Source organism: Sciurus carolinensis, chromosome 5 (genome assembly GCF_902686445.1).
Source record: "Sciurus carolinensis chromosome 5, mSciCar1.2, whole genome shotgun sequence".
NCBI lineage: Eukaryota > Metazoa > Chordata > Mammalia > Rodentia > Sciuridae > Sciurus > Sciurus carolinensis.
The window spans coordinates 132,650,851-132,672,638 of NC_062217.1; the positions used below are offsets into that span (position 1 = coordinate 132,650,851).

The 21,788-nt window shown below is 36.0% G+C and overlaps 1 protein-coding gene and 1 pseudogene across 4 annotated transcripts in view; both read left to right on the forward strand.

The window, feature by feature from the left end:
- Nrg3 (neuregulin 3) overlaps positions 1 to 21,788 on the forward strand; it is a 1,024,256-nt gene that overhangs the window by 305,026 nt on the left and 697,442 nt on the right. The gene's annotated exons all lie outside the window — the stretch shown is intronic.
- LOC124985018 (galectin-3-like) lies at positions 7,919 to 8,631 on the forward strand (annotated as a pseudogene).

A 21,788-nucleotide genomic window follows, 5' to 3' on the forward strand; every position in this document is an offset into this window, starting at 1 on the left:
GAAAACTCAGCCTCAGCAGTATACCCACTTCTTTAGCGAGTGGTCAACTCTGAAATCAGAACTCTCCTTCCACAGTCATTCAAGTCGCTCTCCAGTGTTATGCTGTGAGCCCCTGTATGTCTCTCACTCTTTCTGTACCTGAGTCTTCTGCTCTGGGTAGTGTTTACATGGTGTCTGCATTTCTGTGTTATTTTCATGGTGTTCGTATGTGTCTTCCTTCCTTAGCATCTTTGCTGACACTCTCCTCCCTTCTAAAAAGTAATCTCCTAGCTTTTCTAGGTCTCTTCCATAGTCTTTTCTATTTGTTGAATTTTAATGCAAGTTTAATAAAAGTGTTTCCTGAGGCTTTACCTTGGGGACATTATGATTAGAAACAAGACTAGAAATGGAAGAGGAGATGAGTGGTGGATGGACAGATTGCATTCAAGGATGTACAAGAATTGGGCTTGATTGCAAAGAATGATTGAGAAAAGAACCCAATATATGGAGCATTTCTTTTTTTTTTAATAATAACCCAAATCATAATGTATTCATAAGTCCACATGGATATAAACAAGTATAGGAAGAAGATAGAGGATTTCTTCTTACAAAAGAATTCCAAATAATAGGTACAGATATTCCCTTCTCCAGCAAGTAAAATCAAATCCCCCCACTTTGAATGAGTTGTTTTCTTAGAATAGAGTATAAAAAGGGAAAAAAGGTAACCTTGCTATTGAGGGTCTTTTTTAATTAAATTTTTAAAAATTTTTATAGACTGCATTTTGATTCATTGTACACAAATGGGTACAACTTTTAATTTCTATGGTTGTACACAATGTAGATTCATAGCATTCATGTAATCATATACATACATAGGGTAATACTGTCTGTTTCATTCTACTGTCTTTCTTTCCCCCCCACCCCATTTTACTCTACACCATCCAAAGTTCCTTCATTCTTCTCTTCCAAAATTCTAATCAGTTTGAATATCTGAGTTTGCCCTTTATTAGAAATTTTTCTCTAAATGCTTAAAATGATCAATGGTTCTTTGTGAGAAAAATTGATAATTTGTCCTGTTCATGTATTAATGAGCTATACTACATCAAAGAATTTCTTGAGGCTGGGGCTGTAGCTCAGTTGTAGAACATTTACCTAACATCCATGAGGTCCTTAGTATAGTTACATCAATCCAGAAAGGTTTTCTGAACTTCAACATTATTAAAATTTTAGATTGCATAGTAATTTGTTTGGGTGTGAGATTTTCCTGTGCATTATAAGATGTATAACCATATCTCCTCCCTCCACATACTAGATGCCAATAGCATACAATCCTTAAAACTGGGATAATAAAAAGATATTGGAAGACATTATCAAGTAGCTTCTGGGGACAAGATCATCCCAACACAAGATTCACTGGTTCAGACTAAACAACTTTGATGAAAACTTCAGTTCCAATACTTTAATGGTGAAAGATGAATCAATTTTAAAGTATACTTTTATATCTACACAAACATTGGTTAAACCTTAGTACTCTGCATTGTTTCTTTATACATGGCTAGTTTTTGAGCCCTAAATATGTATGTTGGTTAATTCTCTTCCTTCAGTTTTTCCAGATGCTTTATCTGAACCAAATAGTGTATCATAGTAAATTAATTCTACCACTTCAATTTTCTTAATATTAATGGGTACACAGTTGTCCAAAATGACTTTCCTTTTAATAGTTTATGTGAATAAAAACCTTTTACCTCAATGCTGCAAATTCAAAGAAAGAAGGGAATGATATAATATCATGCAACTGGGAAGAAAATACAAGATGATACATGCACACACATACAAATTAGTGAGGATAAATAACAAATAGAAAAAATATATGAATTGGTAGAGATCTTAACCAAAAAAAAAAAAAAAAAAAAAAAAAAAAAAAAACACCAACACCAAAGTCAACCAGAAGAGACTTGGAAAAAATACAGACATATATAATGCAAATTAAAGTGAACTAATCATTTTACTGCATGATAAGAGGAAACACTGGGTGTGAACCTTCTATGAATTTTCAGCACATGGGCATACATATGTAATTCTCTGTGTGTGTGTGGTGTCTGTCCAAGTCTCCCTAGAGGTGATACATTTTCTTTACTTGTTTAGGGTGTACTGAAATATTTTATTAAGGTATCCAACTATACTGACCATATTTTCAGGGATATAGAAGATAAAGAGATTTTAGGCAGGCAAGCTCCGATTCAAACTGGGAAATTCTAATTGGGGCATGGGTTGGTAGGAGTGGATTTCTTCTAACCGTTGATCTAGAGTGAAAGAATACCTTCAAATTATTTATGGTAGATAATTGAAACCAAGGGCATTACATTAAGGATATTCTATAGGAAGAAAATCCAGATTTCCTTGTGGTGGGGTTATTTAACAGAAGTAGGGAAGTGAGGCAAGTATGGAGAGCTTTTTTAAGATATATGTTTACATAGCTTGAAAAAGTATCCTAACTATCACACCTATATTTCAATATATCACATGTGTTGAACATGTCATATAATCATATTTGATTCCTGGATTATATTTTGAATTTGAATGCTACTTTTAAAACGTCAAAGGTTCAATATCATTGGGAATATGTTTTAACTGTATTTTTTCAAACTTGTTAATTTAAAATGCATAAGCTTCAGATAGGGGAAAAGTCCTAAAAAGAAAATTTGTTCTTATCCTTCTTTTTTCCTCCTCTGTCCTGAACACAGGGCCAGGAGAAAATATTGCAATGCTGCCAATGGAAGACATTTTAACTTTGCAGCACTTTTAATATTTATAAAATGATTAGAGTTCATGGTTGTGGAGTATGCTTGATTTAGAACTGAGTTTTTTTTCCTAGGCATATATTTTAATTTGAATTCCACTCACTGCCAAAAAAAATTAAAAAAAGTTGGCAAGACAGGAAAAAAAATAGGTCACAAAATGTAAAAGTCAAAAGCAGTCATTCCAAATTTATGTCTTATGTATTTTCTCAGACTTTGCTCTCTTCTTCTCATTTCTCAACATCTTTCACATAGCATTGTCAATGTACAGCTTTCCAAGTCCCCTAAAATGCTGTTTTTTGGCTCGCATCCAAATGCCTTCAGCTGATCCTTCTGACCTGGCAAGTTAGTACTCTACAAAACCTGCCAAGTCCTTTCTCCTTTGTTTTATATGCAAGCAGATAGGAATTGGGGGATTATTCTGTATGTAGCTGAAACCTAATTAACAACAGGGTTAAAGACACAGAAATATTTGACCTGGATTTATTTTGTAAACAAAGGATATCAGACTGGCATTATAGATTAGTGGTAGAGCAATTACCTAACAAATGTGAGACACTGGGTTTAATCCTCAGCACCACATAAAAATAAATAAAATAAAGTTGTTTTTTAGAAAAAGAAAACAAAGAAAAGCAACATATGTAGAAGAAAGAGAGAAAATACAAGTGAGTTCACATAGATGCCATCCTCCCTGAGAATCAGGGGTATCACAGTCCTTATATCCAGGACAGAGGCCAGCTGTTGTAGAATTGCCCACAGTTGTCACTGATGTTATCTTGAAGTACCCTTGCTTCTAGTCCGAAAAGAAGGGAAACACAAATCTATTCTCCAACAGAGTGGGCCTTTCCAATTGATCACTTCCATCTGTGGCTTTCTACCCGCAAACCCTCCGAGTAGCCAAAGGCACCCTGCTTTATTCTACTTGCAGTTTCCTGATTGCTCACCCTTTCTTTTCTTAAGTATTCACCTTTTTGTCATACTGTTGCATGTGCCTATCATAGAGTAGAAAGAACTCAAATTTGTGTCAAGTAAATGTCATGTTTTAGCTCATTACATTTTATGTCAGGTAATACCTTATAAATTTTTCTCTTTATTAATGCAACACTTTGTTCCTTCACTTTGACTTTTGCCTAAACTTCAATATTATAGTAAACAGGCTCCTTTATGGAGCTTGTAATCTGTTATAATAAGAGAGAATCATTTTGTAAATAAATCAGGACAGATGTTGATTGTGACTAGAACTAAAGAGAATTAGAAGGTGCAGTGGGACAAGGAGCACCAGTTGAATGAGGGATTTGGACAGGCATCCCATGGAAGAGAGACCCTTCAACCAGTCTGAAAGAACAGTACAAGAACTGTACCAAGGTTGGGTTTCCAGAACTGACAGGTGACCAGGTTCATTAGCCCCCTGGATGGTTGCTATGGGATATGTGGCAGCAGCCACTTCAGCCCCTGAGTGTCCAAGTGTGGTTGCTTTTTATAGAACATACCTTAAACTGAATAATTCCTTTTGATCAGGGACATTTTCCCCTATGATATCTCTTGCAGTGTTGAGCTTCTCCTTTAAGAATAACAAGTAATCAAATGTAAGTTCTCCAACTTCCATCTTCCACATGCATTATTTTTTCCTTTATTTTTATTTGATATTTTCTTCTGGATTTCAGGCAAGTTTTTTAAGTTGGTCTTTCGAGTCCTTGGAATCAGTCCTGTCCTTTAGTGCCTCCAATGTGGATTTTTAGTATTCTTTTCCATCACAGTCATATTTATACCTCATGCCCCATTTTCTATTCGATTGTATAGCTTTTATCTTTTGTTTTGTTGTGTTTCCTGTTATCTCCAATTTGCTTTTGGCTAAATTAGAAAGAAGCCATGCTGTTTTCTGATTTTGCATGGAAGTCATCAGTTTTTGTTCATGTTTTTGAGTTGTAAGATTCAAGTTTCCTTTTGGATTTTATAGTAGGTAAGTACAGAATCTTCTTTCTGAGAATCTTAAGAATTTCTTCTCAGGATTTGTTTAGTTGAGAGATCCTTAGAAAACAGAGTCTAATACAATAATTAAGTTTGATTCTTTATTGAAAGAGAACTGTAGCATAAACAAACTAAATGGTAGTCATAGCAGCTGCAGCTGAACTGGAGGAAGAAGCCAAGCCAGGGTATAGGGCTAAGGGAATCACAAGGAAGGGGTGTGTGTGTGTGTGTGTGTGTGTGTGTGTGTGTGTTACTCTAAACGTATTAGATTACCTAATTTTTCAAAAAAATTATGTCACAAAGCAGACCATGTTATGATCTACATCCTAGATCTAGATTTGGAAGGTTTTTTTAACTCCAGACCAATACCTTCTTCTCGGGGCATTTACTAATTTGCTTCTGCTCCATCTTGGCAGCATTTCCCACTGCCTTATCACTTAAATCACAAGAAATCATACCAGGGAATTGGAACAACTATGGAAAAACTTTAATTTCCACCAGATATGCTACCAGGGTTTGTACTGCCTTTGTCTAACCAGAGTACAATGTAGTAGTCCAGAATACCCCAAATGCACATGCAACAAGCATGTACATCCACACCTGCGCCACACACACCACAGGGTTTCCATATATGCTCCCCCAACACACACAAACACACTCTTCCCACAGTCTCCCTCATTTTGGGGTATTTTCTTCCTGTTCTGAAAGTCGTCAGCAGTAGGGCAAGAAGAGCAAGATGAGAGGTCCAGATATACAGTATTCACAGAAAACAGTACCCTAGGACTCTAGGCATGACAGTGTAGTTTTCTGACTGGAGGACCCCCTGTTAGAGTCACAGAGCAGCTCCCTTTCTTGACTCTATGACCTAGTTTAATGACCACAGAAATGTGTTAGAATTGTGGCATCAGGTTAATGATTCAGTTTGGTTTTAACAGTTTTGAGTTTTCATCTGTTTTTCTTTGTACTGCAATAAGGCTGTTAGCCAAATGTAGTTTTGTTTGTTTATTTGTGCATTTTGTCTTTTTCTTCCCAAGTTCTTATAGATGTATTTACCCTTTCTTTTGATTTCAGTAATAATAATATTTGAAAGAAGTTATATTTAATATAATTACAGTATTCTAAAATATTACTGATTTACTCATAGATTTTTTAAATCTTTACCTCATCTCTTTTGGGGAGGAGTAAAAAAATTCTGTTTCCACTTACGGAACAGTGTAAGTCTGACTACTGATGAATTTTTGATTGTCCTGATATCACAATGGAAAAAAATAACTCAAAGCCATCTTGAGAATTATTTTAGTACTGGGTGTTCTGGAAACCAGGTGGAAACAACTAAAAATGCATATGTGCATATGAGATAGAGTGTCACTCAAGTCCACAACCACAAAAATGCCCACACACAATGGACCTCACACAATGGACCTGTATACGGACATTTTAAAACACAGGAAGAAAGTTAATGCTAAGATAGCCAATATGAACTCTCCAAATGAAAAATTTTATAGGATATTTCTGATAATGTAAACTAAGAGTACGTAATATAAGTACTAACTAATATAAGTACTAAGTAATATAAGGAAGAGATTGTAAGCAAAGCACTTAGGGATCTTGGATGTGAAAAGTACAGCAAAAGTTGCATAGGAAATTTGTGAACTGGAAGAAAATTCTTATTAAATCCTAATTCTGTGTTCATTTTACATCACACCTCAAAAAGTTTGTCAATAGTTTTCATAGCTTTAGGATAGAAAATTTAAATTTCAGCTTGTCAAGTGTATATATCCTTGCGGTCATACCTTCTGATGCTTACTGCATGCCTCTGGAACTTTGCACCCGAGGATCTAGTTTTTCTGCTTATCACTTTTCTGCATCAGAAAAACCAGTTAATCACCTTTCCAGAAAAAACATACTAAGGGTTGTCTATGGTATGCTATTAAGTATGAACTAGCAAGAAATCATTATTTTAAATGTGTGTGCTAATAAGAGAAAAATGCAATTGTGTGCAAAGACTTGAAAGGTAAATATAATACACTAAGTGAGATCAAGCCTTTATAGGTGTATATGCTGTCCTGGCATCTAATTCAGGGATATCTATGTATTTATTAAAATGCATGAGAGTGAGAGATCAGAATGGAAATGAAGGGGTCATGTTCATTGCTATAGCCTCAGCATTTCAAACACAGCCTAGATTTTAGGAGACAGCTGATATATTTTTTGTTCACTTTTCAATGAGTGTGCTTGTGTGATTATTGGCTGTCTTCCCCTGGATCAGGAGTTTCCTGAAGGCAACCATGCTTTTTTTTTTTTTTTCCCAGCTTATCCTCTATTCCATGTGCAGTGTCTAGCACGTGGAAGATCAATAAATATTTTCCAAGAATGGAAGAACTTTTAGGATGCATTAAAGTAGAATACCTTATTATGGCAGTGTTGATATTTTCCCCTTAAACAGAATGAGTTTCTTGACAATGGTGACTCTTTTATTGATCCCTGAACTTCTGCAGAACCCAGCACAACCATTTCCAGTAGGAGCTTACTTGGTAATTTGTTAAAAAAGTGACTAAGTGGAAGCATCCACAATAATTCTTGCAAATAGGATGTAAGAAATTGTAAAAAGTCTTATTTATTGAAACCTATGGGACTTAACTCTTGAATGCTGAGCTGATATCACACAAGGAAAATGGTTACCTTAACAGACACATCAAAAGAAAACATTGTGGAAATCTATGTCATGATCTCAACTGCCAAGAAAGAATATGACAAAAAGTCAACAGCTATTTTTATAAACATAGGAAAAAATAACAGGAAAGAACATTTCATTTTTCAAAAAGCAAACAAAAAACCTTTTTCAACAAGAATTATCTTTAACATAAAAATAAAGGAGACTTTCTGAAACATCCAAAAAATGAATAGTATAAACATGACACGCTTCACCATTGCTGCTGCAATTAACTATCAAAATGATTAAATATTAAAGAAAATAATATTAAATAAAATCATGACCTCAAAATTTTTACTAGCAAGAAATCATTATTATAAGTGCATGTATTAGTAAGAAGAAAATACAATTATAGGATTATGACTAAGGAATTGAAAGGTAAATAAAAACAATATTCTAAACCCTCACCACCTCGCCAGGAGCCACTGGGAGAGAGCGAGAGAGCACAAGTCAAAGGAAAATGGCAGACAGTTTTTCGCTTGATGATGCCATATCTGGGTCTAGAAATCCAAACCCTCAAGGATGGCCAGGTGCATTGGGTAACCAGCCTGGGGCGGCAGCAGGGGGTTACCCAGGGGCCTCCTATCCTGGGGCCTATCCTGGGCAGGCATCTCCAGGGCCCTACCCTGAACAGGCAACTCCCAGCATCTACCCTGGCCCAGGACCTTATCCTGGACCTTCTGCACCTGGAGCCTACCCAGGGCAACCAGGCGGGCCTGGGGCCTACCCACCTCTGGGACAGCCAAGTGCTCCTGGAGCCTACCCTCTGCTGGCCCCTTTGGCGCCCCTGCTGGACCATTGACTGTCCTTATGAGCTGCCTGGAGGAGTCATGCCTCGCATGCTGGTAACAATTCTGGATAACAATTCAGAATTGCTTTAGACTTCAGGAGAGGGAATGATGTTGCCTTCCACTTTAACCCACGTTTCAATGAGAACAACAGAAAAGTCATTGTGTGCAATACGAAGCTGGATAATACCTGGGGAAAGGAGGAAAGACAGAGGGTTTTCCCATTTGAAATACAAGTCCTGGTTGAGGCTGACCACTTCAAGGTACTGTCAATGATGCTCACTTGTTACAGTACAATCAACGGATGAAAAATCTCAGGGAAATCAGCAAACTGGGAATTTCTGGTGACATAAACCTCACCAGTGCTTCACATGCTGTGCTATAATCTGGAAGGGGCATATACTTTAAAAGCAAAATTGAATCTAAACTTTACACATTTAAAGGCTTCATGTGAAAAAGTTCACCTTTATTCATCAATATCCTCCTTGTAAGTCATCGATTTAGTAAATATTCTTATGCTGTTAAAAACAACAAAACAAAACAAAAAAACAATAGTCTAAATACTAATAGGAGAAAATAGACCTGCAAGAAGAGAGAGAGAGAGAGAGAGAGAGAGAGAGAGAGAGAGAGAGAGGTGATAATTACATTATTTTAACCTAAAATTTGTTGACTATAAATTCCAAAGAAACAACATAGTTTCTCAAAAAATAATTCTACTATTTCTATTATTACCAGAGAAGCTGTTAATTAGACACTGATATACAACAGAATGGACTCAAAGCATAAATTATTTCTCATGCATATAACTCTTGAATATTAGATATCATTTTTCCTTTTACCATTAAGCCACAGAGAGTGAAAACAGCTCAGCAGGCACACAAACCAAGCATACCTTTTGATGAGGTCATCGTAGTATCTTCAAGTACAATTTTATTTCTAATTTTCTTGTCTTCCATTTTACCACAATAATCTATCTATGTATAACTAAAAAAAAAAAAAATTTAAAGGTGAACTTTCATACTCAACAGCATCAAGGAGATAGACACACTTTTCAAGCATTCAGTTTTCCCTTGAGGGAAACAATTACTCCCAAGATATTAACTGCACCCATATTCCCCCATTAGTGACAACTTATTCCTTTACATGGGAAAATGTTTCTTAGCTTTAATACCAGTTCTAGAAGCTGAAGACATTTCGTTATGTGTAGGACCTATCACGATCCTGAAAGCCATCCATGAGAGGCAGATAGGGCTAAAGTCACCTGTCAGAAGTGAAGAATGTCAGGAAAGCATTGGCGGTATACCCTGACTTGTGGGCTTTGGTTTGACTTCTGCTTCCATGCTTACTAGCCCTTACTCTGACCATTGGCAAGGTACTAAGCCTCAATGAATTCCTAATTTTCTTTCTTCAAATGGAAATAATGCTAGTGTTTACATCTTAGGATTGCTATAAGTGTTATTATTAGCAGATAACACAACAGCAAGCACTAACTGGTTTCCCAACACTCTTGAGGCATTGTGTGCGCTACATGTTTTGAACCCATCTTTTAATTTGATTATAATCCTATGAAGTAACTCTTTTTATCTCCAGTTAGATATAGGAAACTTGAGGTTTGACATGCTCACATCATTTGTCCAACATCTCATAGTTAGTCAATACAGACTGAATTCTCCATCTATTACACCCTTAGTCTCCATGTGTCCAGGATGAGGCTCACACCTGTTCAGGGTGGAACAATCCCTAACTGTTCCTATCACTTATGCTAGGGATATTATGAAACACGTTTTCCAGAAACTTTCTATTGACATATGTGGGCCAAGTTTCTTTTCATGATAGGGAATTTGTCTTTTATTTTCTACATGTGTACTATGATGTATTGCTTGCCATCTTATGAATCCACGAAGAGCCAGATGTTGGTGATTCAAATGATACATTCAGGTCTATCTCCGTTACCTCCTGTTTTATGGTTCAAATGTGAGAATGCCAGTTTCCTCGTTCCTCTTCACTGATTCTGCCCTCTGTCTGGGCTTTTGCTGTTTAGTAAGAACAGGAATGCTTTAGTCCATCCAGATTGCTTCTCTTCCCTTTCTCTAGATACTGGACCAGGAGTTGATGACTATAAATTGAGAACTATCATTCTATCCTGGCTGTTTTTTGCTTTCTCTGACTACAGAGGGTACACAGCAAAAATGTTTCCTAAGTACCTAACATCTGTCCCACCCTTACATTAAGCTACTGGGTCATTATTATTTTTATTGTACTTCTTATTGATTTTGAACTTGATACATTCATATTTAATCCAGTTGCTAAGTGTTTCACATTTTCTTCTTTTCAATTGCTATAGTTAAGAAGTAGTGGCTTCAGGTGCTCATTTTCCTGGCAGACTGTGCCTAAGTCAGTGCAGAAATGAATGTTAAAATTATCATGCCTGTGAACCCTTGAATCCAACCATAAATGACAGTAGTAATTGAGAGTCTTTTGAGCACAGATTGAAGTTCTTATAAGGCTTCTGACGAATGTGTCAGGACTGGGTTTGATTAAGGAAAGAGCTTAAAGGGTTTTCCCTTCTCATCTTGATTATTCTTTTACCTTATATCTAATTTCATCTCATGACAAAGAAGAGATATGAAATTGTCTTTGAGCTAGTACACTAATGTTTCCATCTGAATATTGCTTTTTCATTGTTTTGATTAGAAGCACTCGATAAATGGTGTTGACAGACTCTGGGAATGATTTTTATAATGAAAGGGGATGGTGAAGTAGAGAAGATTCAATAAAAGATTCTTACATAAAATACTCCTCTTGAATATAAAGAACATGGTGTTGGCAGATGACCTTGTAGGAAATGTTACTCCACATAGGCAGTTGGGCCTTTTACTCTTTCTACTTCTCTGAAACGTCTGGTCTTTCTGGAACTTTGCATTGCTTTCCTTTATTCATTTTTACCCTTGAGCCTGGTGTTAGGGATCACTTCATTTATTCATTGCACACCAAGGAACTTGGTGCTTAATTGTTATCCCCAAGACTTACCGTCAGTTCCAAATTTCCTCCCAACATTTTATTTTTCAGACTATCAATCTGTCTAATGGGACTTGGTTATGGTTTCTGATGCTTTCATAGAGCCTGAGTGGCTATTCAGATAAGACCGGCAACATACCTCTTACGAGGGCAAACCTGGGCCCCATGGAGTTCCAGGCAACTTGGACATTTCTAATGAATGAGTGCAGTTATAAAAAGGACTTAGAAAAATTAATGTGCTGATGAATTACAATTTTATTGAGTGATTATAAGATAGTAAAAGTATTTTTAAATATATAAATTTAATTTGTACTATAGAAACAAACTCAAGGGAAAATGGGGGCTTTTTGTGAATAATATGCACAGATTAAATTGTCATTGTGATGTACCTCTTACCTAACACATAAGGGGGAGTACATCAAGGCAGGGATAAGGTTTTAGTGGGAGGAGTTTCGTTTTGGTGCTTATTTCCTGGTGTGCCAGGGGTCTTGGAGTAAACAGGTTGATTGCCCTTTGCAAGCTTCACCCATCTCTGGGAGGCTGTGCTTGAACTTGAGCAGTGAGCTAAGAACAGGGTGCTACTTGAATCAGGTGTTGAACCAGTGAAGTGAGTTCAACTATGAGTTCATAAGACCAGGCTTCCCTGCTTAATGGCTTGAACATCACTCACTTCACACACATGGATCATGGGTGGCTCCCAGCAAACACACATATAAAAAAAAAGTTTTAATTTGGATTAAATTAAAATAAGATAGAGAAATTTTAAGAATGAAAAATTTTGACTTGACTCTGTTATATGAAAGTCAGTGCTCTGAAAAATAAATTCAAAACAATATGAGCATCAATATCCTATTCAGCTTCACTTCTTAGATTATAGGGGACTCTTTGAGAAGTCTGAAAAGAGGTAAAGTGCAATTAAATATCGATCGATCTCAGAATTCTTAGCAGCATCACAATTAGGAAAGAGCAGATGAATGGTATCTTCAGGGATGGACAGTGTGACACAAAACCCTAAACTCTCGCTGTGTTCTTTAAAGTAAAGCAACTGACAGCCATTTTCTAAACTAATAACTCCTAGAATCTCATTTCCAGATTTGTTTAAAAATATTCTGACAATAAAAATGAGGAGATGAACTAGGGCAAAGGGTCTGTTGGTTAACATTATTATTATTATTTTTACTTTTATTAGGGCATTATAGATATACATTGTAGTTGAGTTCAATTTTACCAAGTTATACCTGCAGAGAATTTGAATTCCACTCCTGCCTCCCTGTATTCTCCTTCCTCTACTCAATTGAACTTCCTTTTGCTCACTTATTTATCTTTGATTGGTTCTTGCTATATACACGTAAAGTTCCCTGTGGGATGTTTATATATACACATAACAGAAATATTTTTAACTGTAGTTATAAGAAAAAAAATACTCTTGAGAATTATGATTACAAAATAGAATGAAACTGTGATTAATAAGATCACAGCATAGACATGATGTGTCTGATATAACTTGGGCCAGAAGATGGACAAAAAGGTGAGAGGGAGGATAAGTATGGTGAGTTTCTCATCCTTTAGAGCTGACGGCCAAGCAAAATGCCACTGAGCAGTGACATATCAAATAGCATTTGCAGGAACACTGAAAGGCATGCAAGAATATATTAGACTAAGAAAGTAATGTAAATAAGCAAACAGAACAATGGAGGGCTTTAGGAAGAGAGAAGGATAAATTGTATCAGTATTACAGAGAAAGTTCAGTTGATACCATGTAAAGAAATAGGAGATTAAAAATATATCCCATTGTAGTAAAAACAGTAACAGCAAAGGACACATTCAAATTATGAACAGTAACACACTCACACACACACACACACACACACACACACACACACACACTCCTAGAATGTAACTAAGGAAAAGGACAAAGTGAAATTTGGGTGGGTGATAGAACTATCATGAAGCATTATAAAATATGATGTAAGTAATTCTGAAAATGTCTACCATATTAATAAGAATACAATTTATGGCATTTTAATGATTATTTATTTCCACAAGGAATCAGTAGGAATAAATATCCATGCACCAAATGGATATAGCCTCACATTTCACAATAAAAAATCTACAGAAGTTTCGAGGCAAAGGAGGAAAAAAAAAAAAAAGAACACATTAGTTGCTAGCAACTTAATTTAGTGGAGGCAAACCATTAGTAAAACTTAGCATGTGGAAATGTGGAAGACCTATAGGATATAATTGATTCAGTTCATTGTATACCATTGTGTTTGTCTACAATAAAAACACGGATTCATTAGTTTTCTAAAATTTTTGGTGAAATGATTTTCTCTTGAATTGGATTAATGGGTTCTGAATTAAGAACGTTTTTACAAATATCTTTAATAAACTGTTACGAGTTTATGTTTGTAGCTATTATAGGTATTCACACATACTGCATGAGTTAAAGTCTTAAGTGTAGGATTGAGTCAGTATAGTAAATTTGGAGATTCTTATGCAAGTTCTTATGGTGGTACTCACAATTATATGAAGAATCAGAGGCTCAATTGGCTGGGGAGGCTATACAGAGGAAAAATGGAGTCTTTACTCTCAAAAGCCTCCAGTACAGTAGGAAAACACACACTTTATATATAACAAAGAAAACAATATCCAAGAATTTCCAAGGGATTTTGGTGGCAATAACCAAAAGGATTTTTATAAAAATATCAATTAAACTTGAGGATACAAGAATTCAACCTGGTTTTTTTTTTAACCATAAGTACATGCACTTTTTATTTGTCAATTAAATAACAATAAAGGATGAGCTCACAATAAAATTATTAGCCATATAAGGAAATGGTAATCATAAGGGAAAGTCAGCAGAAAAACAACTGCTTCAGAAATTAAAAATCAAAATGTTAGAATAAAATAAGTATGTGTGAACAATATGTAAATCAGGAGGGTGGGAATATAAATTATTATCATCTATTTTATACTTTCCTCTGGTCCATAAAATGTTTGAAAAATAATTGTTTTATTTTTAACAAGAAAAAATCATGAAGGATTCCATTTTGCTGCATTCACTATACTGATACTTGGAAAAATTTCAGGCTGCTCTCAGGTGAAAGGTAACACAAATGTATAAATTTTCCATTGAAGTCTAGTTTTTTTTTTTTTATTTAGCTTTTAATTTTTTACAGACTGCATTTTGATTAATTGTACACAAATGGGGTACATAATTTCCTTTCTGTGGTTGTACACAATGCATATTCATACCATTCGTGTAATCATACATGTACATAGGGCAATGATGGCTGTCTCATTCCACCATTTTTCATACCCCCCTTCCTCTCATTTTCTTCTGTATATTCTAAAGTTCCCCCATTAAAATGGATAGAATGACTCAATTATCAGAACCCTGGGACAAATAATGGTGGATATGGATAATTAATATTTTATGATTTAAGACAAAATGTGAGAAAATCCTGCATCCTTTCCTTGGATGCCATCTTGGTGACATTCCTTTGTTGCGTAGGCTTGTAGTAGAGATGATCTTCAGCTAAGTGGTACTCAGTCACTTTTCAGACCTTGTTTTCCTATTTTTTCTTGGGAGCTTCACCCTTTGGACCCTTTCTCTAGTTACTAAATTGCAGACTTCCATTGTTATTGTTGTTATTTTTCTTTTTCACTACATTTACAAATGTTCTGATTTCTTAGAATCTTTTTGTTTGTTTGTTTGTTTGTTTTTTAAGAGGCCATCAGTTGGGTGGGGCTATTAGAGAAGTCCCGGAAGAGGAATAGGAAAATAAACTGTATCAGACTCATAGTTACCAGAAGCAGGAGGCACAGCATACTATATAAACCACATAGGAAAGATATTGAAGTCAGGAGACAGGAACAAGGGGAGGTGGCAGACCATGATCTTTATTGGGGTTTCTTAGGGAAAGGCAAGGTAAGAAGAATGAAAAGTGTAGGTTTGGCTGATTCGAATAGTATCAGGACTCTGTACTGTAGATGTTGCCTGGGTCCTGGGATGAAGAAGCAGAGGATTTGCCTTCTTTGGCCAAGCTAGAGGAAATCTAGCTCTTGATTCATTAGTTTGCATATAACACTGCATTCCAGGATTGTCCCTTTACTACCTCAAAGACCTGGCTAGCCTGGTAAGGGGCAGCTCTTCCCCCGTTAGAAAGATTTTTCTGAGATGTCAAAATATCATAATATACAGGAAACTAAATAAATTATTTACAACATAACCTTGATCTGGACCTTCTTTTCTCAATGTCATTTATTCTAATAGCTTAAAATATCATCTATCTTCTCTGGGATTCAGGTTTGTGTGTATAGCTGTCTCTTTGCTACTTGAATTTTTAACTATGTCCAAAACATAGCTTTTATTTATCTTCCCATTCTTACTACTCCCTTATTCTTCCCTTTCAACATAAATGGTACCGTCATTTAACAAGGAGGTCAAACCAGAAACCACGTGGCTTCTCTGGTTCTTACATCATCCTTCCTTTCCTGTCCCACTCATTACCTACTACCAACACCACAAAACTTTGAACCCATCCACAAAACTTTGGTTCTTCCTCCAACCTATGTCAAATTCAGCAATGTCCCTCTGTCACCAACCTGCACCTGGCAAGCCACCATCGTGTGCATTTTCCTGCCTCAGTGACACCTCTACCAGTGTTTTCCATGCTTAAACTCCTGCCCCTTCTACAAATTGATCTTTAAGAGCATCTGGATAAACCTGGGTGAAACAAACCACATTATTCCCCAGCTGAAAACCATTCTCATTGTTCTCTTGCAGCATTCAGAATAAAACATACAAACCTCACCAAAACTCAAACACCCTGCCTGCCTAACCTTTCTCCTCTGATTTTCTCCAGGTTTTTCTCTTCCTCCGCTGATTCATGGTGTTTCAAACCTAATGTTCTTTTAAGTTACTAGAACAATGATCCTTGATTAAAAAAATAAATAAATAAATTTGAGTTAAATAAAGATCTTCATCCACAGAATAATTTTATTATTGTGTCTAAATTAATCCCTCTCCATGGACTTCATCTTAGCAGCTTGTTCATTTCCTTCAAAGCAGATAACCACAATCTGCATATATTTACAGGTGACATTGTTGTGTAACCCCACATAAGGACTCTAAGTACCAGAGGGTAGGGGCAATGTGAGTAGATTCCTCACTACCAAATCTTTACAGTCCTTCCACAGTATGGTGGCATAGGCACATAGTAACTCTTAAGTGCATGATTTAAGTTCATTTTGGTGTAAAAATTTCATTAAAAATGAAGCAGTTGTTATTAATAGAACAAGAAACAGAAAAGTAAAGAGAGAGAGAGAGAGAGAGAGAGAGAGAGAGAGAGAGAGAGAAAGAGAGAGTGAGAGAAAGAAAGCCCCTGCCACCTTGTGGTTGTGATTACCCCATACAGTGAATCTCCTCCATAACTGTTTTCCTTTGGTCTTGCCTGCCATGTTACTCTGTAATTGTGATTTGTTTATATTTCTTCTTTTGGCAGTAACACTCAAGAGAAAGGGCTGTGCTTCAGTCTCACCTTGCATCTCTTTCTTCCAAGGTTCTTTTCTTTTTTTTTTTTTTTTTTTTTTTTTTGGTCTCAAATCCTAATTAGGCTGCCTCTACCTTACTTTCCCAGAATCTTGAGTGACAGATCATTCTATTACATTTGGGAAGCAATATGAGACGAGAGTAGTTTGACAAACTACTACCTGTGAGCCAAATCCAGCCCATCGCTTGTTTTTGTAAACAGATTTTTTTTTTTTTATCACAGCAGCACCCATTTATTTTTTATTGCTCATGACTATTTTCCTTCTCTAAGAGCAATATTGAGTAGATGGTATTGAGACTGTGTGGTCCAAAAATCTGAAAATATTACTATCTGCTGCTTTATGAGAAAAGTTTGCTAACCTTTGGATTAGGACATAAACTTTATTAATGCCTGTATATATTAATAATTTGGAGGGATTAGATTTTTGCTTTTACTTTCCAATATCCCCTAGTTCAGACCCTATTATGTTCCAGGCAGTTACTTAATCGATACATAAAGCTTCTGGTGACCTTTCCATCCCAAGTAATCTCCCACTGTTCTCAGCACCCACAGTGTTTGCCTCACACAGTACTTTATCTCCCATGGTGCAATATCTCACCTGGTGCTTTATCTCCAGTGGCACACCGGTTTTGACCTTGTATGTGAATCGTGTGTGCACAGCGAATCTAGGCTACTGGTGTGGTATTGTGTGAAGAAAATTGTATTTTGAGCGTGAAAGATTGCTAGGCTCTGAGCTGAATAATAGTAGGGATTGTGCCTCTTTTGTTGACCAGGAAACTTGCTCAGCACTTGCCACATGGTGGGTAGTTTGTAATGCATGAGTGAGTCTGACTTTTGCTTCTACATTAACAAGGAATTGCCTCCTTGGTTTGTGTAGATGATCATAGAACTGTATTAAAGACAAGATTATTTGGCACAGTCCACCCCTAAACACACACACACACACACACACACACACACACACACACACACACACTCATTTTCACTTGTTCTTCTTGGCTGCTCTCTCTAATCAAGAACTTGGAGATAAGTTTTGGTGCAATGTACTTTGTAGTCATAGGTTTGAATTCCAGTTCTGTCATTTACCAAATAATGGAGCAAGACAAAAATATGACCTTTGATTTCTTGATCCCTCCAGTGAAGTTAATAATAGCCACCTCCCAGGGCTGTAGAGGGAAGTAAACAAAGCAGCACATCTAGAAGGAGCCTGCACAGCCCTAACTCACTTGATATGGTCGGTAGAAGTCGGTTGTTTTCCTAAGGCCTTGACTTCCACCCCAAGCCTTCAGTGTGAAGCTGTGCTCCCTTTAGCACATCCCTGCTAACTGGCAGTCTGTTGGGTTTTGAAAGCAGGAGTTCTTATTTAAATTCCCTGCCTCTTGTGATTCGTGATCCTCCCATTCAGTCTTTCCCATCATAGTACATTGCATCACAATCTGCCATGTTCCTGAAGCCAGAACTCTGAGTCATTATTGCTATTTCCTACATCTAGTCCATCAGCAAGCCTTCCAAAATATCTTTAGTCTGTCCGTTTCTCACTTTAGTTTCTCATCTGTTTAGCCCAAACTACTATTTTCTTTTCGCTGATCTGATAGAAAAACCTTCTTATCAGTCTCCTTCTATCCCCTTCATGTGAAAACTAGAACTTTTGAACACAGAGATGATGTCTTTTCAAAAACTCATAATGATTTCCCAGGATGATTGTCATAAGTTTAGATCCCCATGCCAGAGACCACAGAGCCCTTGAGGTGGTTGCCTCTAACTTAATCTCAGGTCCTAGAGTTCTTTCACAGGGTATCAGGCTCAAGGCCTCTTCTGCTGAGGTCACTGGCTTCAAAGATCATTCCTACCTTAGCAACATTGCTCATTCTGTCCCTCTGTGTGCACACCTCTGCCTTTCATTACTTGGGCCACTCCATATACATCAGCTATGAATTTACTGTTGGAGATGTCCACAAATACCTGGTTATTCCCGGTTATCTCTTTTCATAGAATCCTGCTTTTTCTCCTTATACTTATTATGATTTGTAATTACAAATACCTGTGTGTGTGTGTGTGTGTGTCTGTGTGTGTGCATGTGTATCAGTAATTGTCTCCTGAGGCTGTCAATACATTTTGAGAAATGCAGCCTTAGGCAAACTTGTCATTTTGGAAACCTCATAGTGTACTTACCCAAACCTTGGTGGAATAACCTATATACTCCTCCTGTATGATAGATACCCCTGTATATGTGGTCCCTTGTTAACCAAAGCATCATCATCTGGTACAAGACTGCATAGTAGGTATTAACTTCTGATTGTCTGACATTCCTACTGCTTGTATACTCTATAAAGGCCAATTCAGATCTTCTTCATTCATTGATGTATGCCCAGCTTTAGTGCGCATTTTTTCCCTACATAGTAGTGCTTAATAAAATTTTTATGTGAATGAATAAATGAATGAATGATAACTTTGGGTAGTTTTACCTCTCCCAACATGTTTTCATCTGATTATAAGTGGGTGACTGAAATTCTGACTTGTAAATTGGAATTTATATTTTCCAAGAAGGTTATGAATATGCCAATGATTTGAAAAATGAATGGAAGTCCTTACATGACTTTTAATCTAAAAAGATAAGTCCCTTCCCAGATGATGGTTTTCTCCAATTTTGTGACAAGACAAAAATAAATACATTTTGTTGCTTCACTCCTCAGCATTTTAATTTTCAAAGAGCTTGGAGAATTCTCTTTGAAGTTTAGTGTACAACAAGTTGTTAATAAAAAGAACTATTGGTTCCAGGTTCCAATTTGTAAGGAACATTGGACTCTATCTTTCAGCAGCCCCACAATATGTCCTCTGTAATCCTAATTTAAAAAAGACTTATTTTTAAAATATTAGAAATAATCTTAAAACTACTGTAATAGTTTAGCTGCCTACTTGAAAGTTATCAAAAAAAAAAGGGGGTTGGATTTTAATTGGAATTATGAAATACTTTCACAAAGTCTGCTCTTTTCCAGAACTCAGGAATATTTTTTGTAGTGTTATTTTCCCATTTTAGAATTGAGCAAACCTTGACTTCAGATTAAATTCTAGATATCAATAGGGATAAATCACCCCTATAAAATAAGCATATATTAATGCTTTTTAAAAAGGCTTAATAAATGAAAAATATTTCCTTTCTTACTGTGTTAACATTATCTAGTATTGCCCCCCCCCCCTTTTTTTTTTTCGGTACCAGGAATTGAATCCAGAAGTGCTTCACTACTGAGTCTATTTTCTCAGTCCCTTTTTATTTTTGATTTTGTGATAGTGTCTCACTAAGTTGTTTAGAGCCTTGTTAAGCTGCTGAGGCTGCCTTTGAAATTGGGATCCTCCCATCTCAACCTCTGAAACTGCTGGGATTACGGGCAATGCGCCACCACACCAGGCTCAAGCATTTGCTTTTTAAATCAGCACCTATAAGATGACAATTATTATGAATTTTGCTAGTGAGGCAAGAGTCTTACAGAAAAGAACCTTGTTCAAAGTCACCCTGATAATAAGTGCTGTTGGGTTTGAAATGCAACTTTCTTTAAAGTTCAAAGCTCATGTTGTTTCCATTTCTGATTGCTTTCTGACATTTTGCATCACCCAGTCCTTTTTCTTTTCCTCCCCACCTGTGTCCCCCATTTCCCATTCACTGCCACCTTGAGGCAATCATTCTAATCTATATAATGAGAACTTTTGGTTTGTGTGTGTTCTTGAGAACAGTGTATTATTTTGTATGCGTGCGTTTTTTGACTTGATGCCAGTTCCTGCTGTTATGATTAAACACTAATTTTCAGATTCTTATTTACTGATTCACATTTTACTGATCTTCTCTTCTAGTTTTCTTCTAACTCCCACCATCATAAATGATGGTTCTGTAGCTAAAATGTATATTTTCATATAGTTATACAACTATTTATTTGGAATATACATATGGAAGATGAAATTTTCTGTTATAAGGCACAAGTCACTTACTTTACTTCATTACTTGTAAGTACACAGTCCCATCTGAACGTTTCCCTGTCCTGATGTCCAATTTTTGTCAATTGATATAAAGTGACACTTGGTTATTGTTTTACCTGTTAATTTTTTTAGTGAATTTAAACATCTCTTTGTTTAATCATTAGCATTAGTTATTTGTTTACATCTTCTATAAATAGCCTCTTTATATGATTGCCAAGTTTTTTGTTTAGACTTTGCTCTTTTTTATGTTGATTTGTGTTTGTCCATCTTAAATATCATAAATAATTTCTTAATTCTGTACTTTAATTTCTTTGCTCATAGTTTGTTCCTTTTGTTTTAAGTCTTTTGCTTCTTCCAAATCATGAAGATATTCTTCCATTTTTTCCTAATAAATAGTTTTCCAGCTCAGTTTAGAATTTTAATCACCCTTCATATCTGGTTTTAACTTAGTTCTAGTTTGAATTTGCCACAGTTAATATTTTTTCAGCACTATCTACGAAGCAATGAAACATCTAACATTCTTTTTCAGATATATTCCTAAAAATAAGTTATGTTTTACTTCTTGAAAATAAAAGTGATTGTTTAGTATCTTAATGCCTTTCACATAAAAGATATTCATTTTCTAATGAATGTGAATTATGTTACGTCTGTTTAGCATTTGATCCAAAATACTTTTCCAATGTGGGCAGGTGTGTAAAGATACATTTCCTTTGTTCTTTCTGTTTCAACCTAGAGTTCTCAGTGGGCTTGACATGGGATTTTAGGTTGAATATTAAAAAACAAACATAAAACCTCTTCTTTGTTTCTAGCAATTAACATCCCACCAGTTTTATAATTTTAATATGATTATGTCAGTTTGAAGGGAAAACTAAAGTTAAAAAGATATCCTCATTGACTAAAGAAGAATTTATTTGAATAGGCAAATGATATGACTGTAAAACACTCGGAGGCCTTCATTTCCTCTCCAAATACAAAGTTAAGGGTATAAGTTTAAAGTTTA